Below are 20,416 nucleotides of genomic sequence, written 5' to 3' on the forward strand. Positions count from 1 at the left end.
AATTGGACTCGTTTCCCCTCAACAAATAAAGGCTTGGGCTAACAAAACACTACCTAATGGGGAAGTCGTTGGCGAAGTCACAAGGCCCTCCACTTTTCATTATAAAACCGATAAACCAGAAAAAGATGGATTGTTTTGCGAAAGAATCTTTGGACCCATAAAAAGCAGAATTTGTGCTTGTGGAAATTCTCGAGCGAGCGGAGCTGAAAACGAAGACGAAAGATTTTGCCAAAAATGCGGAGTAGAATTTGTTGATTCTCGGATACGAAGATATCAAATGGGATACATCAAACTCGCATGTCCCGTGACTCATGTGTGGTATTTAAAAGGTCTTCCTAGTTATATCGCGAATCTTTTAGATAAACCCCTTAAGAAATTGGAGGGCCTAGTATATGGCGATTTCTCTTTTGCTAGGCCCAGTGCTAAAAAACCAACTTTCTTACGATTACGAGGTTTATTCGAGGATGAAATTTCATCCTGTAACCATAGCATTTCCCCCTTTTTTTCTACCCCAGGCTTTACAACATTTCGAAATCGGGAAATTGCGACAGGAGCAGGTGCTATTAGAGAACAATTAGCAGATTTGGATTTGCGAATTATTTTAGAGAATTCCTCGGTCGAATGGAAGGAATTAGAAGACGAGGGGTATAGTGGAGATGAATGGGAAGATAGAAAAAGACGAATAAGAAAAGTTTTTTTGATTAGACGCATGCAATTGGCGAAACATTTTATTCAAACAAATGTAGAACCAGAATGGATGGTTTTGTGCTTATTACCAGTTCTTCCTCCCGAATTAAGACCCATTGTTTATAGGTCTGGGGATAAAGTAGTGACTTCGGATATTAATGAACTTTATAAGAGAGTTATCCGTCGGAACAACAATCTTGCCTATCTATTAAAAAGAAGTGAATTAGCGCCAGCAGATTTAGTAATGTGCCAGGAAAAATTGGTACAAGAAGCCGTGGATACACTTCTTGATAGTGGGTCCCGCGGGCAACCAACGAGGGATGGTCACAATAAAGTATACAAATCACTTTCAGATGTAATTGAAGGTAAAGAGGGGAGGTTTCGCGAAACTCTGCTTGGGAAACGGGTCGATTACTCGGGGCGTTCTGTCATTGTTGTGGGTCCTTCACTTTCATTACATCAATGTGGGTTACCTCTAGAGATAGCAATAAAGCTTTTTCAGCTATTTGTAATTCGCGATTTAATCACGAAACGTGCTACTTCTAATGTTAGGATTGCTAAAAGGAAAATTTGGGAAAAGGAACCCATTGTATGGGAAATACTTCAAGAAGTTATGAGGGGACATCCTGTACTGTTGAATAGAGCACCTACCCTGCATAGATTAGGCATACAGGCTTTCCAACCCACTTTAGTAGAGGGGCGTACTATTTGTTTACACCCATTAGTGTGTAAAGGTTTCAATGCAGACTTTGATGGGGATCAAATGGCTGTTCATCTACCTTTATCCTTGGAAGCTCAGGCGGAAGCTCGTTTACTTATGTTTTCTCATATGAATCTCCTATCTCCCGCTATTGGGGATCCTATTTGCGTACCAACCCAAGACATGCTTATCGGACTTTATGTATTAACGATTGGAAACCGTCGAGGTATTTGTGCAAATAGATATAATAGTTGCGGAAACTATCCAAACCAAAAAGTAAATTACAATAATAATAATCCTAAGTATACGAAAGATAAAGAATCTCTTTTTTCTAGTTCCTATGATGCACTGGGAGCTTATAGACAGAAACAAATCTGTTTAGACAGTCCCTTGTGGCTCCGATGGAAACTAGATCAACGCGTCATTGGGTTAAGAGAAGTTCCGATTGAAGTTCAATATGAATCTTTGGGGACTTATCGTGAGATTTATGCCCACTATCTAGTAGTGGGAAATAGAAAAAAGGAAATCCGTTCTATATACATTCGCACCACTCTTGGTCATATTTCTTTTTATAGAGAAATAGAGGAAGCCATACAAGGATTTAGTCAGGCCTATTCATACACTATCTAAACAAGGAAGTTAGATTCGGGGATGCCCCTTTCGAGGGGCATTCCGATTTCGCTAGTATCATCATTTTTGCCGCACGAATCCAGATTGAGATTGAGGAAAGGAAGTTAACTAAGTTTTCGAATCACTGACTCAGGCCCATTGTCGAATCCTACTCAGCAATTGTCGAATTATACTCAGCCGAAAAAGGGGGTACTTATTTATGGCGGAACGGGCCAATCTGGTCTTTCAGAATAAAGAGATAGATGGAACTGCTATGAAACGACTTATTAGCAGATTAATAGATCATTTCGGAATGGGATATACATCCCATATACTGGATCAAATAAAAACGCTGGGCTTCCATCAAGCCACTACTACATCGATTTCATTAGGAATCGAGGATCTTTTAACAATACCCTCTAAGGGATGGTTAGTCCAAGATGCGGAACAACAGAGTTTTCTTTTGGAAAAACACTATTATTATGGGGCTGTACACGCGGTAGAAAAATTACGCCAATCCGTTGAAATCTGGTATGCTACAAGTGAATATTTGAAACACGAAATGAATTCGAATTTTCGGATAACAGATCCTTCTAATCCAGTCTATCTAATGTCTTTTTCAGGAGCTAGAGGAAATGCATCGCAGGTACACCAATTAGTAGGTATGCGAGGATTAATGGCGGATCCTCAAGGACAAATGATTGATTTACCTATTCAAAGCAATTTACGCGAGGGACTTTCTTTGACAGAATATATAATTTCCTGCTACGGAGCCCGCAAAGGGGTTGTAGATACTGCTGTACGAACGGCGGATGCTGGATATCTTACACGTAGACTTGTTGAAGTAGTTCAACATATTATTGTGCGTAGAAGAGATTGTGGTACTATCCAAGCTATTTCTGTGAGTCCTCAAAATGGGATGACGGAAAAACTTTTTGTACAAACATTAATTGGTCGTGTATTAGCAAACGATATATATATCGGTTCACGGTGCATTGCCACTCGAAATCAAGATATTGGAATTGGGTTAGTCAATCGATTCATAACCACCTTTCGAGCACAGCCATTTCGAGCACAACCAATATATATTAGAACCCCCTTTACTTGCCGGAGCACATCTTGGATCTGTCAATTATGTTATGGTCGGAGTTCCACTCATGGCGATCTGGTCGAATTGGGGGAAGCTGTAGGTGTTATTGCGGGTCAATCTATTGGGGAGCCAGGGACTCAACTAACATTAAGAACTTTTCATACTGGTGGGGTATTCACAGGGGGTACTGCCGACCTTGTACGATCCCCTTCAAATGGAAAAATCCAATTCAATGGGGATTTGGTTCACCCCACACGTACCCGTCATGGGCAGCCTGCTTTTCTATGTTATATAGACTTGCATATAACTATTCAGAGTCAGGATATTCTACATAGTGTGACTATTCCTTCAAAAAGCTTGATTCTAGTGCAAAATGATCAATATGTAGAATCCGAACAAGTAATTGCGGAGATTCGTGCCGGAACGTCCGCTTTGCATTTTAAAGAAAAGGTACAAAAACATATTTATTCCGAATCAGATGGGGAAATGCACTGGAGTACCGATGTTTATCATGCGCCCGAATATCAATATGGTAATCTTCGTCGATTACCAAAAACAAGCCATTTATGGATATTGTCAGTAAGTATGTGCAGATCTAGTATAGCTTCTTTTTCGCTCCACAAGGATCAAGATCAAATGAATACTTATTCCTTTTCTGTTGACGGAAGGTATATCTTTGGCCTCTCGATGGCTGATGATGAGGTAAGACATAGACTGTTGGATACTTTTGGTAAAAAAGATAGGGAAATTCTTGATTATTCAACGCCGGATCGAATCATGTCCAATGGTCATTGGAATTTTGTCTATCCTTCTATTCTTCAAAATAATTTTGATTTGTTAGCGAAAAAGCGAAGAAATAGGTTCGCCATTCCATTACAGTATCATCAAGAACAAGAGAAAGAACCAATATCCTGTTTTGGGATTTCGATTGAAATACCCTTTATGGGTGTTTTACGTAGAAATACTATAGTTGCTTATTTTGACGACCCACGATACAAAAAAGATAAAAAGGGTTCAGGAATTGTTAAATTTAGATATAGGACCCTAGAGGACGAATATAGGACTCGAGAGAAAGACTCAGAGAACGAATACGGGAGCCCAGAAAACGAATATAGGACCCGAGAGGAAGAATGTAAAACCCTAGAAGACGAATATAGGACTCGAGAGGAGGAGTATGAAACCCTAGAAGATGAATATGGGATCCCAGAGAACGAATATGAAACCCTAGAAGATGAATATGGAATCCTAGAGGACGAATATAGGACTCGAGAGGAGGAATCCGAGGACGAATATGGGAGTCCAGAGAACAAATATAGGCCCCGAGAGGATAAATATGGCACTTTAGAGGAAGACTCAGAGGACGAACATGGGACTTTAGAGGAAGACTCAGAGGAAGACTCAGAGGACGAATATGGGAACCCGGAGGAAGATTCCGTCTTAAAAAAGGGGGTTTTGATTGAGCATCGAGGAACAAAAGAATTTAGTCTAAAATACCAAAAAGAAGTAGATCGGTTTTTTTTCATTCTCCAAGAACTGCATATCTTGCCGAGATCCTCATCCCTAAAGGTACTTGACAATAGTATTATTGGAGTGGATACACAACTCACAAAAAATACAAGAAGTCGGCTGGGTGGATTGGTTCGAGTGAAGAGAAAAAAAAGCCATACGGAACTAAAAATCTTTTCTGGAGATATTCATTTTCCTGAAGAGGCGGATAAGATATTAGGTGGCAGTTTGATACCACTAGAAAGAGAAAAAAAAGATTCGAAGGAATCAAAAAAAAGGGAAAATTGGGTCTATGTTCAGTGGAAAAAAATTCTCAAGAGCAAGGAAAAGTATTTTGTTTTGGTTCGACCTGCAGTCGCGTATGAAATGAACGAAGGGAGAAATTTAGCAACACTTTTCCCACAGGATCTCTTGCAGGAAGAGGGTAATCTCCAACTTCGACTTGTCAATTTTATTTCTCATGAAAATAGCAAGTTAACTCAAAGAATTTATCATACGAATAGTCAATTCGTTCGAACTTGCTTAGTATTGAATTGGGAACAAGAAGAAAAAGAGGAGGCTCGTGCTTCCCTTGTTGAGATAAGAGCAAATGGTCTGATTCGCGATTTCCTAAGAATTGGGTTAATCAAATCCACTATTTCGTATACACGAAAAAGGTATGATAGCAGAAGTGCAGGACTGATTCTCCATAATAGGTTAGATCGCACCAATACCAATTCCTTTTATTCCAAGGCGAAGATTCAATCACTTAGCCAACATCAAGAAGCTATTGGTACCTTGTTGAATCGAAATAAAGAATACCAATCTTTGATGGTTTTGTCGGCATCCAACTGTTCTCGAATTGGTTTTTTTAAGAATTCAAAAAATCCCAATGGGGTAAAAGAATCGAATCCTAGAATTCCTATTCCAAAATTTTGGGGGCTCTTTCGAAATTTTTCGGGACTCTTAGGTACTATTGCACCTAGTATATCGAATTTTTCTTCATCTTACTATTTACTAACGTATAATCAGATCCTGTTAAAAAAGCATTTGCTCCTTGACAATTTGAAACAAAACTTCAAAGTACTTCAAGGACTTAAACACTCTTTAATAAATGAAAATCAAAGGACTTCAAATTTCGATAGTAACATCATGTTGGATCCATTCCAGTTAAATTGGCACTTTCTCCCTCATGATTCTTGGGAAGAGACATCAGCAAAAATTCACCTTGGACAATTTATTTGCGAAAATGTATGTCTATTTAAATCGCACATAAAAAAATCAGGTCAAATTTTCATTGTAAATATAGATTCCTTTGTTATAAGAGCAGCTAAGCCTTATTTGGCCACTACAGGAGCAACTGTTCATGGTCATTATGGAGAAATCCTTTACAAAGGGGATAGGTTAGTTACGTTTATATACGAAAAAGCGAGATCTAGTGACATAACGCAAGGTCTTCCAAAAGTAGAACAAATCTTCGAAGCGCGTTCAATTGATTCACTATCGCCGAATCTCGAAAGGAGAATTGAGGATTGGAATGAGCGTATACCAAGAATTCTTGGGGGTCCTTGGGGATTCTTGATTGGAGCTGAGTTAACCATAGCCCAAAGTCGTATCTCTTTGGTTAATAAGATCCAAAAGGTTTATCGATCCCAAGGGGTACAGATCCATAATAGACATATAGAGATTATTATACGCCAAGTAACATCAAAAGTGCGGGTTTCCGAAGATGGAATGTCTAATGTTTTTTCACCTGGGGAATTAATTGGACTATTGCGAGCAGAGCGAGCAGGGCGGGCTTTGGATGAATCGATCTATTATCGGGCAATCTTATTGGGAATAACAAGGGTTTCCCTGAATACCCAAAGTTTCATATCTGAAGCAAGTTTTCAAGAAACTGCTCGAGTTTTAGCAAAAGCTGCCTTACGAGGTCGTATTGATTGGTTGAAAGGCCTGAAAGAAAACGTAGTTCTGGGGGGGATTATACCTGTTGGTACCGGATTCCAAAAATTTGTGCACCGTTACCCACAAAACAAGAACCTTTATTTCGAAATTCAAAAAAAAAAACTATTTGCGTCGGAAATGAGAGATATTTTGTTTCTCCATACAGAATTAGTTTCTTCTGATTCTGACGTAACAAACAATTTCTATGAGACATCAGAATCACCATTTACCCCATTTATATGATTTAAGGATACATAAAGCAGATTTTTTACTTTAAACTAGATTTTTGACCTTAGAACGCTAAGAGGTTAGATTTTCTATTTTTATTTTAATTTAAAAAGAAGTTTAGTTAATTCATTAAGGTTATGCTTATACCATGTAGAAGGTTCCATCGGAACAATTATTATTTATTTCAAGCTATTTCGGCTCTTTCTTAATCTTCGAAAAGAAAGAAATTTCGTAATGGAAAGGTAGGATGAAAAAAAAGAAAAAATCAAAAGGAAGTGTGGAAAAAATGACAAGAAGATATTGGAACATCAATTTGAAAGAGATGATAGAAGCGGGAGTTCATTTTGGTCATGGTATTAAGAAATGGAATCCTAAAATGGCCCCTTACATCTCGGCAAAGCGTAAAGGTACTCATATTACAAATCTCGCTAGAACCACCCGTTTTTTATCAGAAGCTTGTGATTTAGTTTTTGATGCAGCAAGTCAGGGAAAAAGCTTCTTAATTGTTGGTACCAAAAAAAGAGCAGCGGATTTAGTAGCATCAGCTGCAATAAGGGCTCGTTGTCATTATGTTAATAAAAAGTGGTTCAGTGGTATGTTAACGAATTGGTCGATTACTAAAACTAGACTTTCTCAATTTAGAGACTTAAGAGCAGAAGAAAAGATGGAAAAATTCCACCATCTCCCAAAAAGAGATGTGGCAATCTTGAAGAGAAAATTATCTACCTTGCAAAGATATCTCGGCGGGATCAAATATATGACGAGGTTGCCTGACATTGTGATCGTCCTCGATCAGCAAAAAGAGTATATAGCTCTTCGGGAATGTGCCATTTTGGGGATTCCTACTATTTCTTTAGCCGATACAAATTGTGACCCAGATCTCGCGAATATATCGATTCCAGCCAACGATGACACTATGACTTCAATTCGATTGATTCTTAACAAATTAGTATTTGCAATTTGTGAGGGCCGTTCTCTCTATATAAGAAATCATTGATTAAGAAGAATAGTTAATTCTTGGGCAACTGCGTAGATTTATGGAATCACTTACTATTCTTTTTTGTTTTGCATAGAAAAAAGACGGGGAATATTGATATATATTAGAGGGTATTGATATATATTATCATCTGATGTGATTTCTTGATATCCTAAATATAAGATTAATACTTCACGTTGCTGAGTTGAGAAAAAGATGGTTGAATCAAAAGAATTCTTTTTTTGAAGTTCATTTTTTATCAGGGGACAATATGAATATTATACCGTGTTCCATTAAAACACTCAAGGGGTTATACGATATATCGGGCGTAGAAGTAGGCCAACACTTCTATTGGCAAATAGGAGGTTTCCAAATTCATGCCCAAGTACTTATCACTTCTTGGGTCGTAATTACTATCTTGCTAGGTTCAGTTATCATAGCTGTTCGCAATCCACAAACCATCCCAACCGATGGTCAGAATTTCTTCGAATATGTCCTTGAGTTTATTCGAGACTTAAGCAAAACTCAGATTGGAGAAGAATACGGTCCCTGGGTTCCCTTTATTGGAACTATGTTCCTTTTTATTTTTGTTTCGAACTGGTCGGGTGCTCTTTTACCTTGGAAAATTATACAGTTACCCCATGGAGAATTAGCAGCGCCCACGAATGATATAAATACTACTGTTGCTTTAGCTTTACTCACGTCAGCGGCATATTTTTATGCGGGTCTTAGCAAAAAAGGATTGAGTTATTTCGAGAAATATATTAAACCAACTCCAATCCTTTTACCAATTAACATATTAGAAGATTTCACAAAACCATTATCGCTTAGTTTTCGACTTTTCGGGAATATATTGGCGGATGAATTAGTCGTTGTTGTTCTTGTTTCTTTAGTCCCCTTAGTAGTTCCTATACCGGTCATGTTTCTTGGATTATTTACAAGCGGTATTCAAGCTCTTATTTTTGCAACGTTAGCCGCAGCCTATATAGGTGAATCCATGGAGGGTCATCATTGAATTGACTAGTTTTCAAAATAGTCTTTTTTTTAGCTTAACTCAATTCATGCATGGTTGCGGAAAATTCGCTTGGTTGGAAAACAAAATAGTTAGAATTGCGTATGAATATACAATCTAGAGTTGTAGAAGAGAGAATAGGCTATATTACGGAATTGCCAAACAAAGTATATAGGCATTAGGGAGGGGCGGAGTCAGGCTAGATCTATATCCTTTATGTCTATAAGTTCAGTCATCTTTTGTATGGGTTTCCACTTTAAGGAATTTTTTTTGAATCCGATTCAATAGAAAATGAGAAAATACACAAACAAAATAGAAGAAACAAATTGATATGGGATATTATATATTCCCAAGTTAGATTCATTATCTAATCCGATATATGGAATCGGATTCCATATCCAATTCGATGCAGCATATTGTTATCAATTGGATATCTTGATTTAATTCCTATTGGATCTGGATTAGGTCGATTTCCATAGGGGTTCTTCCTCTATTTCACCTTTTATTATGAATTAGATGATAGGGGAAAAAATAGAAACTCAAGGATATCGAAGAGGAAAGAAAGAAGGATGGAATGAAAGATCAGTTGGTTGGAAAGAAAGAGAAATAGAATAATGAGTACACAAACCTCTAATGATTAGAAACTAAAAAGGAGATCTCGAAGCAGTTCGGAGAATTCAGATTATCGTTTCAATTTGTACTTTTTAGTTACTTCTGTCCAATAGAGCTTAGAAATATGAATTTCTTGGTTGATTGTATCCTTAACCATTTCTTTTTTTTGACACGAGGAACTCATCATGAATCCACTAATTGCTGCTGCTTCCGTTATTGCTGCTGGATTGGCCGTAGGTCTTGCTTCTATTGGGCCTGGAGTTGGTCAAGGTACTGCTGCAGGACAAGCTGTAGAAGGTATTGCGAGACAGCCAGAAGCAGAAGGTAAAATACGCGGTACTTTATTGCTTAGTCTAGCTTTTATGGAAGCTTTAACAATTTATGGACTAGTTGTGGCACTGGCGCTTTTATTTGCGAACCCTTTTGTTTAATCCTAAAAAAGAAAACGAGTCCTTTAGATTAGATACTTTCTTCTTTTTTTAGTAAATTGGTATTTGCTTCTGCAATTCCAATTATATCAATACTTTACTCCTAATTTATTACTCCTAGAGTTTTCTATTTATGGGGACAGACAATACCCCACCCCAGGAATAGCTGATTTGAGGATGATCAATTTAGAGGATATGTTCGCCGTCTTGCTTCCCGCCCTTTGTTTAGGGCAGTGGAAAGTATTTTTCCTTTTATTTTAGGAATTTTGGGAACATTTCAACAAAGGAGGTCTTTCACAGGTCAAACGAGATCTAAGACTTAATCTAAAAGAAATTACTAAATTGAATCTATTTCTATTAAAAAAAATTGCATTAAAAAAACCGATCAAAAAGGGCGGATCTTGTTGCACCCGGTAACAAACATGCATAAACCATTTCTCGAAGTATGTGTCCGGATAGCCCAAAGTCTCGATAGTTAGCTCTAGGTCTTCCGGTCAAAAAACAACGTCGATGAAGGCGTGTCGGTGCACTATTACGTGGCAGGGATTGCAATTTTTCTCGCATTTTCGTTTTTTCACTCAAACTCAAAGGGTAAACTTTGCTTCTTATCTTTTTTTTTGAAGATCGACGAATCAAATGATATTTCTGTTCTAATTTCTGCCGCTTCCTCTCTCTCTGAATCAAACTTTTTTTTGCCATAATGTGCCGTTCCTACTATCTACCAAGTATACGGTTCTAATCCTAGATGGAAAAATAAATAGAAAAAGAAATCTAAGAAGGCGGATCCTCCCCCTCCATCAAGAGTAATGAACTAGGTGCTGATACAGTACAACAAAATTAACTAAATTAACCAAACTTGCCTGATGTTGAGGCAATCAAGAAAGCGGCATAAGTGAATATATAACCCACGGAAAAGTGAGCTAATCCCACCAATCTTGCTTGCACAATGGAAAGAGCCACGGGCTTATCTCTCCAGCGAATTAAATTAGCCAAAGGTGTCCGTTCATGAGCCCATGCTACAGTCTCAATTAATTCCTGCCAATATCCACGCCAGGAAATTAAGAACATAAATCCAGTCGCCCAAACAAGATGTCCAAATAAGAACATCCACGCCCATACCGATAAACTATTCATCCCAAAAGGATTATATCCATTGATAAGTTGTGAAGAGTTTAACCATAGGTAATCTCTTAACCATCCCATCAAATAAGTGGAGGATTCATTAAATTGTGAAACGTTGCCCTGCCATAATGTGATGTGTTTCCAATGCCAATAAAAAGTAACCCATCCAATGGTATTTAACATCCAGAAAACTGACAAATAAAACGCGTCCCAAGCAGAAATATCACAAGTACCGCCGCAACCAGGGCCGTCGCAAGGAAAACTATATCCAAAATCTTTTTTATCCGGCATTAATTTGGAACCGCGTGCATCTAAAGCACCCTTCACTAAAATCAATGTAGTTGTATGCAAACCTAAAGCAATAGCATGATGAACCAAGAAATCTCCAGGTCCTATTGTTAAGAAAAGCGAATTACTATTCTCGTTAACAGCATTCAACCATCTGGGTAACCATAGGGTTCGACCCGCATTGAAAGCGGGACCGCTCGTTGAAGATAAGAGTATATCGAACCCATATGTCGTCTTACCATGAGCCGATTGTATCCATTGAGCAAATATAGGTTCGATCAAGATTTGCTTTTCTGGAGTACCAAAAGCAAGCATGACGTCATTATGAACATAAAGGCCCAAGGTATGGAATCCTAGGAAGAGACTAGCCCAACTTAAATGAGATATGATAGCTTCTTTATGGTCTAACATTCTTGCCAATACATTATCCTCATTCTGTTCCGGATTGTAATCTCTAATGAAAAAAATAGCTCCATGAGCAAAAGCCCCTGTCATGATGAACCCTGCAATGTATTGGTGATGAGTATATAAAGCTGCTTGAGTAGTAAAGTCTTGTGCTATGAATGCATAAGAAGGTAAAGAGTACATATGTTGAGCTACTAAGGAAGTAATAACCCCTAAAGAAGCTAGAGCAAGACCTAATTGAAAATGAATCGAATTATTGATTGTGTCGTAAAGGCCCTTATGCCCACGCCCTAATCGACCCCCCGGAGGAGTATGTGCTTCTAAAAGATCTTTGATACTGTGCCCAATTCCGAAGTTAGTTCGATACATATGACCGGCAATGAGAAAAATAAATGCAATAGCTAAATGATGATGAGCAATATCGGTCAGCCACAAACTTTGTGTTTGTGGATGGAATCCCCCAAGAAGAGTTAGAATAGCAGTTCCCGCTCCTTGAGTGGTACCAAATAAATGATTACTCGAATCGGGGTTTTGGGCATAAAGATTCCACTGACCCGTCAGAAGGGGTCCCAACCCCTGTGGATAGGGTAATACATCTAAGAAATTATTCCATCGAACGTACTCTCCCCTGGATGCTGGAATAGCGACATGAACTAAATGTCCTGTCCAAGCCAAAGAACTTACCCCGAAAAGTCCTGACAAATGATGATTGAGACGAGATTCCGCGTTTTTGAACCACGAAAGGCTTGGTTTCCATTTGGGTTGTAGATGTAACCAACCCCCTATTAAGGATAGGGTAGAAAGAAATAATAGAAAAAGAGCTCCTGTATAAAGATCTTCATTGGTCCGTAATCCAATTGTATACCACCACTGATAAACCCCAGAATAGGCGATATTCACTGGACCGGCGGCGCCTCCTCGAGTAAAGGCTTCCACAGCGGGTTGACCAAAATGAGGATCCCAAATCGCATGAGCAATAGGTCTTACGTGTAAAGGATCCTGTATCCATGATTCAAAATTTCCTTGCCAAGCGACATGAAACAGATTTCCGGACGTCCATAGAAAGATTATTGCTAATTGCCCAAAGTGAGAAGCAAAAATGTTCTGATAAAGACGTTCCTCAGTAATATCATCATGACTTTCGAAATCATGTGCGGTAGCAATACCAAACCAAATACGACGAGTAGTGGGGTCCTGAGCTAAGCCTTGGCTAAACCTGGGAAATCTTAATTCCATAATGCCTTTCAAATCCTCCTAGCCACTATCCTACTGCAATAATTCTCGCTAAGAAGAATGCCCATGTTGTGGCAATTCCACCCAGAAGGTAATGGGTTACTCCTACAGCACGTCCTTGTATAATGCTCAAGGCTCTAGGCTGAGTAGCAGGAGCAACTTTTAATTTGTTATGAGCCCAAACGATAGATTCAATCAGTTCTTGCCAATAACCACGGCCGCTGAATAAAAACATTAAACTGAAGGCCCAGACAAAATGAGCACCTAAGAAAAAAAGACCATATGCGGATAATGAAGAACCATAAGACTGAATTACTTGGGATGCCTGTGCCCACAAGAAATCTCGGAGCCACCCATTAATCGTAATGGAACTCTGTGCAAAGTTTCCCCCTGTGATATGAGTTACCACCCCTTGATCACTAATAGTACCCCAAACATCCGACTGCATTTTCCAACTGAAATGGAAAATGACTACCGAAATGGAATTGTACATCCAGAATAGACCTAAGAAAACATGATCCCAGGCGGATACTTGACATGTTCCCCCTCGCCCAGGCCCATCGCAAGGGAAGCGAAAACCAAGATTTGCTTTATCGGGTATCAAACGGGAACTGCGAGCAAATAAAACACCTTTCAAAAGTATTAATACAGTCACATGGATTGTAAATGCGTGAATGTGATGGACTAAAAAATCTGCGGTTCCTAATGGAATAGGTAACAAAGCAACTTTGCCGCCTACTGCTACTAACTCGCCACCTCCCCACGTTAAGCTGGTACTTGTTGTTGCACCAGGAGCTGTTACGCTAGGCGCGCCAGCATGGAGATTTTGTACCCATTGAGCAAAGATCGGTTGTATTTGTATGGCGGTATCCGAAAACATATCTTGGGGACGACCTAAAGCACTCATGGTATCATTATGAATGTATAAACCAAAACTGTGAAAACCTAGAAATATACATACCCAGTTAAGGTGGGATATGATTGCATCACGGTGTCTAAGGACACGATCTAATAGATCGTTGTATCGAGTCGTTGGATCATAGTCTCTTACCATAAAAATGGCTGCATGTGCAGCAGCACCAACTATTAGAAATCCGCCAATCCACATGTGGTGTGTGAACAAGGAAAGTTGTGTACCATAGTCAGTAGCTAGGTATGGATAGGGGGGCATAGAGTACATATGATGAGCTACAACAATGGTTGTAGAGCCTAGCATAGCTAGGTTAAGAGATAATTGAGCATGCCATGACGTTGTTAGGATTTCATAGAGACCTTTATGGCCCTGTCCTGTAAATGGGCCTTTATGAGCCTCCAAAATATCTTTCAGGCCATGACCAATACCCCAGTTGGTCCTATACATATGACCTGCGATCAGGAAAAGAATAGCAATAGCTAAATGATGGTGCGCAATATCGCTCAACCATAGACCGCCGGTTATTGGATCTAGCCCTCCGCGAAAACTAAGAAATTCTGCGTATTTGGACCAATTCAAGGTGAAAAAAGGGGTTGCTCCTTCGGCAAAACTAGGATAAAGTTGAGCCAAAAGGTCGCGATTCAAGATAAATTCATGAGGAAGTGGTATCTCCTTAGGATCAACCCCAGCGTCAAGAAATTGGTTAATCGGTAAAGATACATGGATTTGGTGCCCCGCCCAAGAAAGAGACCCAAGTCCTAATAACCCTGCTAAGTGATGATTCAACATGGATTCTACGTCTTGGAACCAGGCTAATTTGGGAGCGGCTTTGTGATAATGGAACCACCCAGCAAAAAGCATTAACGATGCAAAAATCAATGCACCGATTGCGGTACAATAGAGTTGTAATTCACTAGTTATTCCGGATGCTCGCCAAATCTGAAAAAACCCGGAGGTTATTTGGATTCCTCGGAAACCCCCGCCTACATCACCATTCAATATTTCTTGCCCTACGATTGGCCAAACTACCTGAGCACTGGGTCCAATGTGAGTAGGATCACTTAGCCATGCTTCATAATTGGAAAAACGGGCACCATGGAAGTACATGCCACTCAACCAAAGAAAGATAATGGAGAGTTGACCGAAATGAGCACTAAAGACTTTTCGAGAGATCTCCTCCAAATCACCTGTATGACTATCGAAATCGTGAGCATCAGCATGTAGGTTCCAGATCCAAGTGGTAGTATCAGGGCCCTTAGCTATTGTTCTTGAGAAATGGCCGGGTCTGGCCCATTCCTCAAAAGATGTTTTTACAGGATCCCTATCCACAACAATTTTTACTTCTGGTTCCGGCGAACGAATCATCATTAAGTCCTCTTTCCGGACAAGACATACAAAGAGACCCGCCAACTTTTTAGTGAACCTTTGAAAGATAGATATTATGATTAGTCCTTTTCTTTACTATCTACCGTCCTTCTATTTTTTTTTAGTTATTCACTGGAGCAATTATATATTGAAGTCAATCTGAGGCAAGTGTTCGGATCTATTATGACATAAGGATTGGGTGCCTAACGGACTTTTTTTATCTTGGATTTCTCCACGTAACAAAAAAACCTTTTTTTAATTTAAAAAGCTAGTCTATTTTTTTTAAGAGTATAAGTCCCTATCTATATCTACTTTCCTTGAGCATAATATAGATTTTTTTATTCGATTCCAAATTCCAAGATAACTCATTAGAATTATTAATAAGATGGTCCTGATATATTAGCAATATTTATATTGCCCCTTTTTATTCGCTTTATTACTTCTATTCTAGACCCTATCGTTTATCCTTATGAAATATAATATAAAATAGAAGGCAGAGGAAAGAGATATAATGAAATTCTTGATTCGATCTTCCGACCTAATTTATTTGATTAATGGATCAACAACCAAACCCCCATTTTCTGAAAAAGGAGAGTGGTCTTATTCAAATTCAAAGCGCTTCGTAATCTTCAACCAGTTCTGTGCTTCAATATAATTTCCTGGAGTAAGCGCTATAGCTTGTTTCCAATACTCAGCAGCTTGATCAAACCAAGCTTCTGCAATTTCTGAATCACCCTGTAGAATGGCCTGTTCTCCCCGGTCGGAATAGGTAGTTCCTTCCCCTAGAACCGTACTTGAGAGTTTCCTACCTCATACGGCTCAGAAATTGCTATCTTAATTTCCCTTGTCTTAACTGAATTCGATTTCTCAAAAATCGATCCAATTTCTTCTTGGGTTACGCAGAAGAAGTTAATTACCTAAGTTTCAAACCCTAAATTTTGATCAATAATCAGTTTGATCTTTTCTCCCACCTGCAGAAAAATGAAGCATAGATAGACCTATATCCTTCGTCCGAATTTTCTGAAAGGTAACTATCTCGGTTTCATATATGAAATTTCTATAGAATCCTTGAAAAAGACTTTTTCCCCATAAGCAAGAAAAAAGAACTTACTATCTTTGGGATCTGATACTACACCGTTGCTTAATCCCTTAGTGGATCGGCTCTATTACATAAGCGGATTCCTAAATTTTGCCCCATATCATGGGATAAGTAAGCAGTTTTTTTTAGTTGTATCGACCCAGTCGGTCACTAATTGATCTTTACGGTGCTTTCTCTATCAATTTGAGAACTCTATCCATAGAGTAGTATAGGCCATACTTTCTTTCTTCCTATTTTGATTCTCGTGAAGTGTCCTTTCTTCCTACAGCTGATAGGGCAAAATCGTTGTTTTGACGATCCCTATGTAGAAAGCCCCCTTTTCTAGTAAATACTAGAAAATTTGATCCTTTCTTATTTTTCTTTCTATAGTGGAGATAGTCGCACGTAATGACAGATCACGGCCATATTATTAAAAGCTTGTGGTAAGAAGGGGTTTCGTTCTAGTGCCCGGAAATAATATTCCAAAGCCTTTGTATGCTCTCCATTGCTTGTGTGTATAAGGCCTATGTTATAGAGTATATAACTTCGATCATATGGATCAATTTCTAGTCGCGTAGCTTCATAATAATTTTGCAAAGCTTCCGCATAATTTCCTTCGGATTGAGCCAACATCCGTTACGGTCGTTCGTTCTATTCAAAAAATCTCCGTTCCAAAACCGTACATGAGGTTTTCACCTCATACGGCTCCTCCCTTCTGTACATAGTACTAAGTGAAAAAATCTAGAGAATAAAAATAGAATTAGTTCCATCTCATTATGGACCGAAAGGGGCTGGTATTTTTCCAAGAAATCTCTAGCCAACCTTCCCACAAGAGGTTTTTCTTAACACCAATGAATTCTATTAATGCTAGAGGAAAACGATAGCTCCAAGAATTTCTTTGTTCTCAACGCCTCCTATTTAGAGGAATTAGCCACTTCAACGATCTTTGATGGTTATAGGGGTATCCAAAGTACAAACTTGATGGTTGTTTGTTATCCCAACCATTCTTCCCAGCCCTGATACCAATTAGGAAAGGGTTAATTTCTAACAAAGTTTTTCTCTTGTTGATTCCTATTTCTAGGTGTAGTGCTTTTATCCCCTATGCTACCTATTAGTACTAGTAGAGTAGGATTAGCCTGTAATACAGAACCTATCCTGTAGGTGTAACCTTTCGCTCAATACTAAAATCTACAATTGAAGCATCCGAGGCCGCGTCAGTCGAGGATACACGACAGAAGGAGTTGTTAGTTCACCTCACCTTCCCTAAGCGTGGGTTTCCCTTACTAATTTGGTTTTCTCTCCGCGAACCCCCACTCTTTCTCGTAAAACCGGGGTGTAGGTAGGGCTAAAAAAACAAAAAAAAGAGTCAAATCGCACCATCTCTATAATAAGTAAATGCCCTTTTTTCCCCGGAGGTTGTCGGAATTATTCGCAATAAAATATTGGCTACAATTGAGAAGGTCTTATCAATGAAATTTCCATTTATACGGGATCTAGGCATAATTCCCAACCCATTCTATCATTCTATATAGAATTCTTTTCATTCCTTCACAAAATAACATAAAAAAAAAACAAATCCATTCAATTCTTATAAATCGATCCCTATGCTCCAAATGGATAAGAGAGGTATTTCTGCTCAGCCCAAATTCTCTCTTTTTCCTTCTGTTTGAACAAGAAGAGATAGAAAATATTTGACTAAGATTGGATTTCATTCCACTTTCCTATTTCTTTTCTCAACAACAACTTCTCTCATCAACTATTTCGCATTTTCAAAGTCATTAATCGTCCCATACCCTATTTTCTATTTGATTGTATGGGGTAGGATACCTTATGCAAACAGAATTCTAGGGTTCCTTTTTTATCGAATAAGAAGAATTCTTCCATTCTCTTTTTCTTTGGTTTGGGGAAAACCCAAACTAAAACTTTTCGAGGGAGCGGACTTCCTAGTAAAAAAATCCTGGACCCGTCCACTTAGATGAAAAGGAATTTTTCTATCTAATAGAACAATGGAACTCTCGCGCGGTTGTGGTTGTACCTGTACTGCAGGAATAGGAAAACTCGCTATTCACTCAGTTTTTTTTCCATAATAAGATTATGGAGGAGAGATGGCCGAGCGGTTCAAGGCGTAGCATTGGAACTGCTATGTAGACTTTTGTTTACCGAGGGTTCGAATCCCTCTCTTTCCGTTTTTCTTAATTCAGCAACGTTAATGATTACAATGTATCAAATCAAATGACAATTTATTCCAGCAATAATACAATACCTTTATTTAATAGAAATTCTCTATACCAAATTACTATGGTATGTAAAATACACATAGAGGAAAGAACAAAAAACAAAAAGGAATCCTAGGGTTAATCCATTTCTGTTAGGTGAATGGGAAAATACGAATTAAGAGCCTTAGGTCGATTTAGTTCGGGGAAAGGGGAAGGGGAAGAAAATTCTATGAACCTTTCCGTTTTTCCTTAAGTTCAAGTTTGACGAGAGTAATATTCTACAACTAACAACTCATTTATTTTGAGACCGACCCACTTCCTATCCAGGATTTTTTTTACTAGTCCTTTATATTGCAATGTGTCAATCGTCAAATGCTTTGGCAATTTCCCTGGGTCGGATGAAGCAATAGAATTTTGAACCAGACGTTTTGATCTTTGGTTATCCTTCGTAGTAATAATATCTCGGTGTTTGCAACGAAAACTTGGTATATCGACTATACGACCATTAACTAAAATATGTCTATGGTTAACTAATTGCCGGGCCTCGGGAATGGTTGAAGCCATACCTAATCGAAAAAGGATATTATCCAAACGCATTTCAAGTAATTGTAGTAAAACCTGACCTGTTGAACTTTTTGCTTTTCCAGCGATATGTACATATCTAAGTAATTGTCGTTCTGTCAGACCATAATGAAAACGCAATTTCTGTTTTTCTTGAAGACGAATACGATATTGTTCTTTTTTCCCAGAATGGAATTTCTTTTTCAGATTACTTCCGGATTTAGGTGTTTTTCTAGTGAGTCCTGGTAAAGCTCCCAGACGGCGTATTTTTTTAAAACGAGGTCCTCGATAACGGGACATGAAGACTCCTTTTTTTATTGAAATTTCATTTTACACAATTAATTTCATTGTATTTACATTACAGAATACATCGAAATTAAAACTGAATTAAAGTAAAGGATAAACAGAGTAAAATCTACTAAAAGTACCACAAAAAAATGGAATTTCATCAACATCTGAATTTTTGTATATATATTATTTATTTTATTGTTTTGTATCTAGCAAAATTGTAGGGTAGAACGACATAATAGATCCTGGCTTCTCCATTTAATTCGGAGAAAAAGAGGTATTTTTGTTCATGGAACATTGATAGAGAAAAAAGCCGACTATCGGATTTGAACCGATGACCCTCGCATTACAAATGCGATGCTCTAACCTCTGAGCTAAGTGGGCTTACATAACAGAAATAGTGTAACAAATAGAAATATGTATAGTATAGGAAATCCGTAAAATGTCAGATCTTAATTATTAATCTTAGCTATTAACTAGTTCGAAATTGGAAGTTCTACTTAGAAAAAAATACTAGAACTTCATAAAATAAAGTTAGATAGATTTTTTTGAACTTTCTTTTTTCTCTAATTCGCAAATCTATTTTTCTAATAGAATCTATTCCAATTTCTATATTGAATTTGATTTTAGATATTTTTAATTTGATATGGCTCGGACGAATAATCTAATACATGGAAAAGAATAAATAATATATATACGAAAACATAATAAAGAGAACATGCGAATTTCTTGTATTTTCAGTCCATCATTATAGACATTTTTTGAGATATTTTGTTTTTTTTGTTATTTGCTAATAATTTAATGATTAATATTTCACTAAGGAGAACATAGAATCATAGCAAATGAAATTGCTAATTCTGATTAGCAAAAAAAAAGAATGAATATCAAGCGTTATAGTATGATTTTGAATACTCTAAAAAAGGAACGCGGTAGGTGGGGGAGAGAAAAACCTTGGGATATATTGATTCGCATTGAATTGCAAATACATCAACGATAGAATCAATTCAATGCTGAATTGCAATAAGCGGAGTCTCTCAACTAGAGACGAACCGCTAGACTACATAGAGTAATGAATTCAACGATTCAAAAAAAACTAACAGATGGAGGAAATTGCACAAGGAATCCTGGTCTCAAAGAAAAAGAAAATGGGGATATGGCGAAATCGGTAGACGCTAC

At 38.1% G+C, this 20,416-nt stretch overlaps 2 non-coding genes across 2 annotated transcripts; one reads left to right on the forward strand and one right to left on the reverse strand.

The window, feature by feature from the left end:
• Positions 1-18,274: 18,274 nt before the first annotated feature.
• On the forward strand, positions 18,275-18,361 carry TRNAS-GGA (transfer RNA serine (anticodon GGA)). The gene has a single exon. It is a non-coding gene; the product is annotated as a tRNA-Ser (tRNA).
• A 1,190-nt stretch (positions 18,362-19,551) lies between these two features.
• TRNAT-UGU (transfer RNA threonine (anticodon UGU)) lies at positions 19,552-19,624 on the reverse strand. Its single transcript has one exon. It is a non-coding gene; the product is annotated as a tRNA-Thr (tRNA).
• Positions 19,625-20,416: the final 792 nt, after the last annotated feature.

This window comes from Oryza sativa, chromosome 10, assembly GCF_034140825.1.
Source record: "Oryza sativa Japonica Group chromosome 10, ASM3414082v1".
NCBI classification, from domain to species: Eukaryota; Viridiplantae; Streptophyta; class Magnoliopsida; order Poales; family Poaceae; genus Oryza; species Oryza sativa.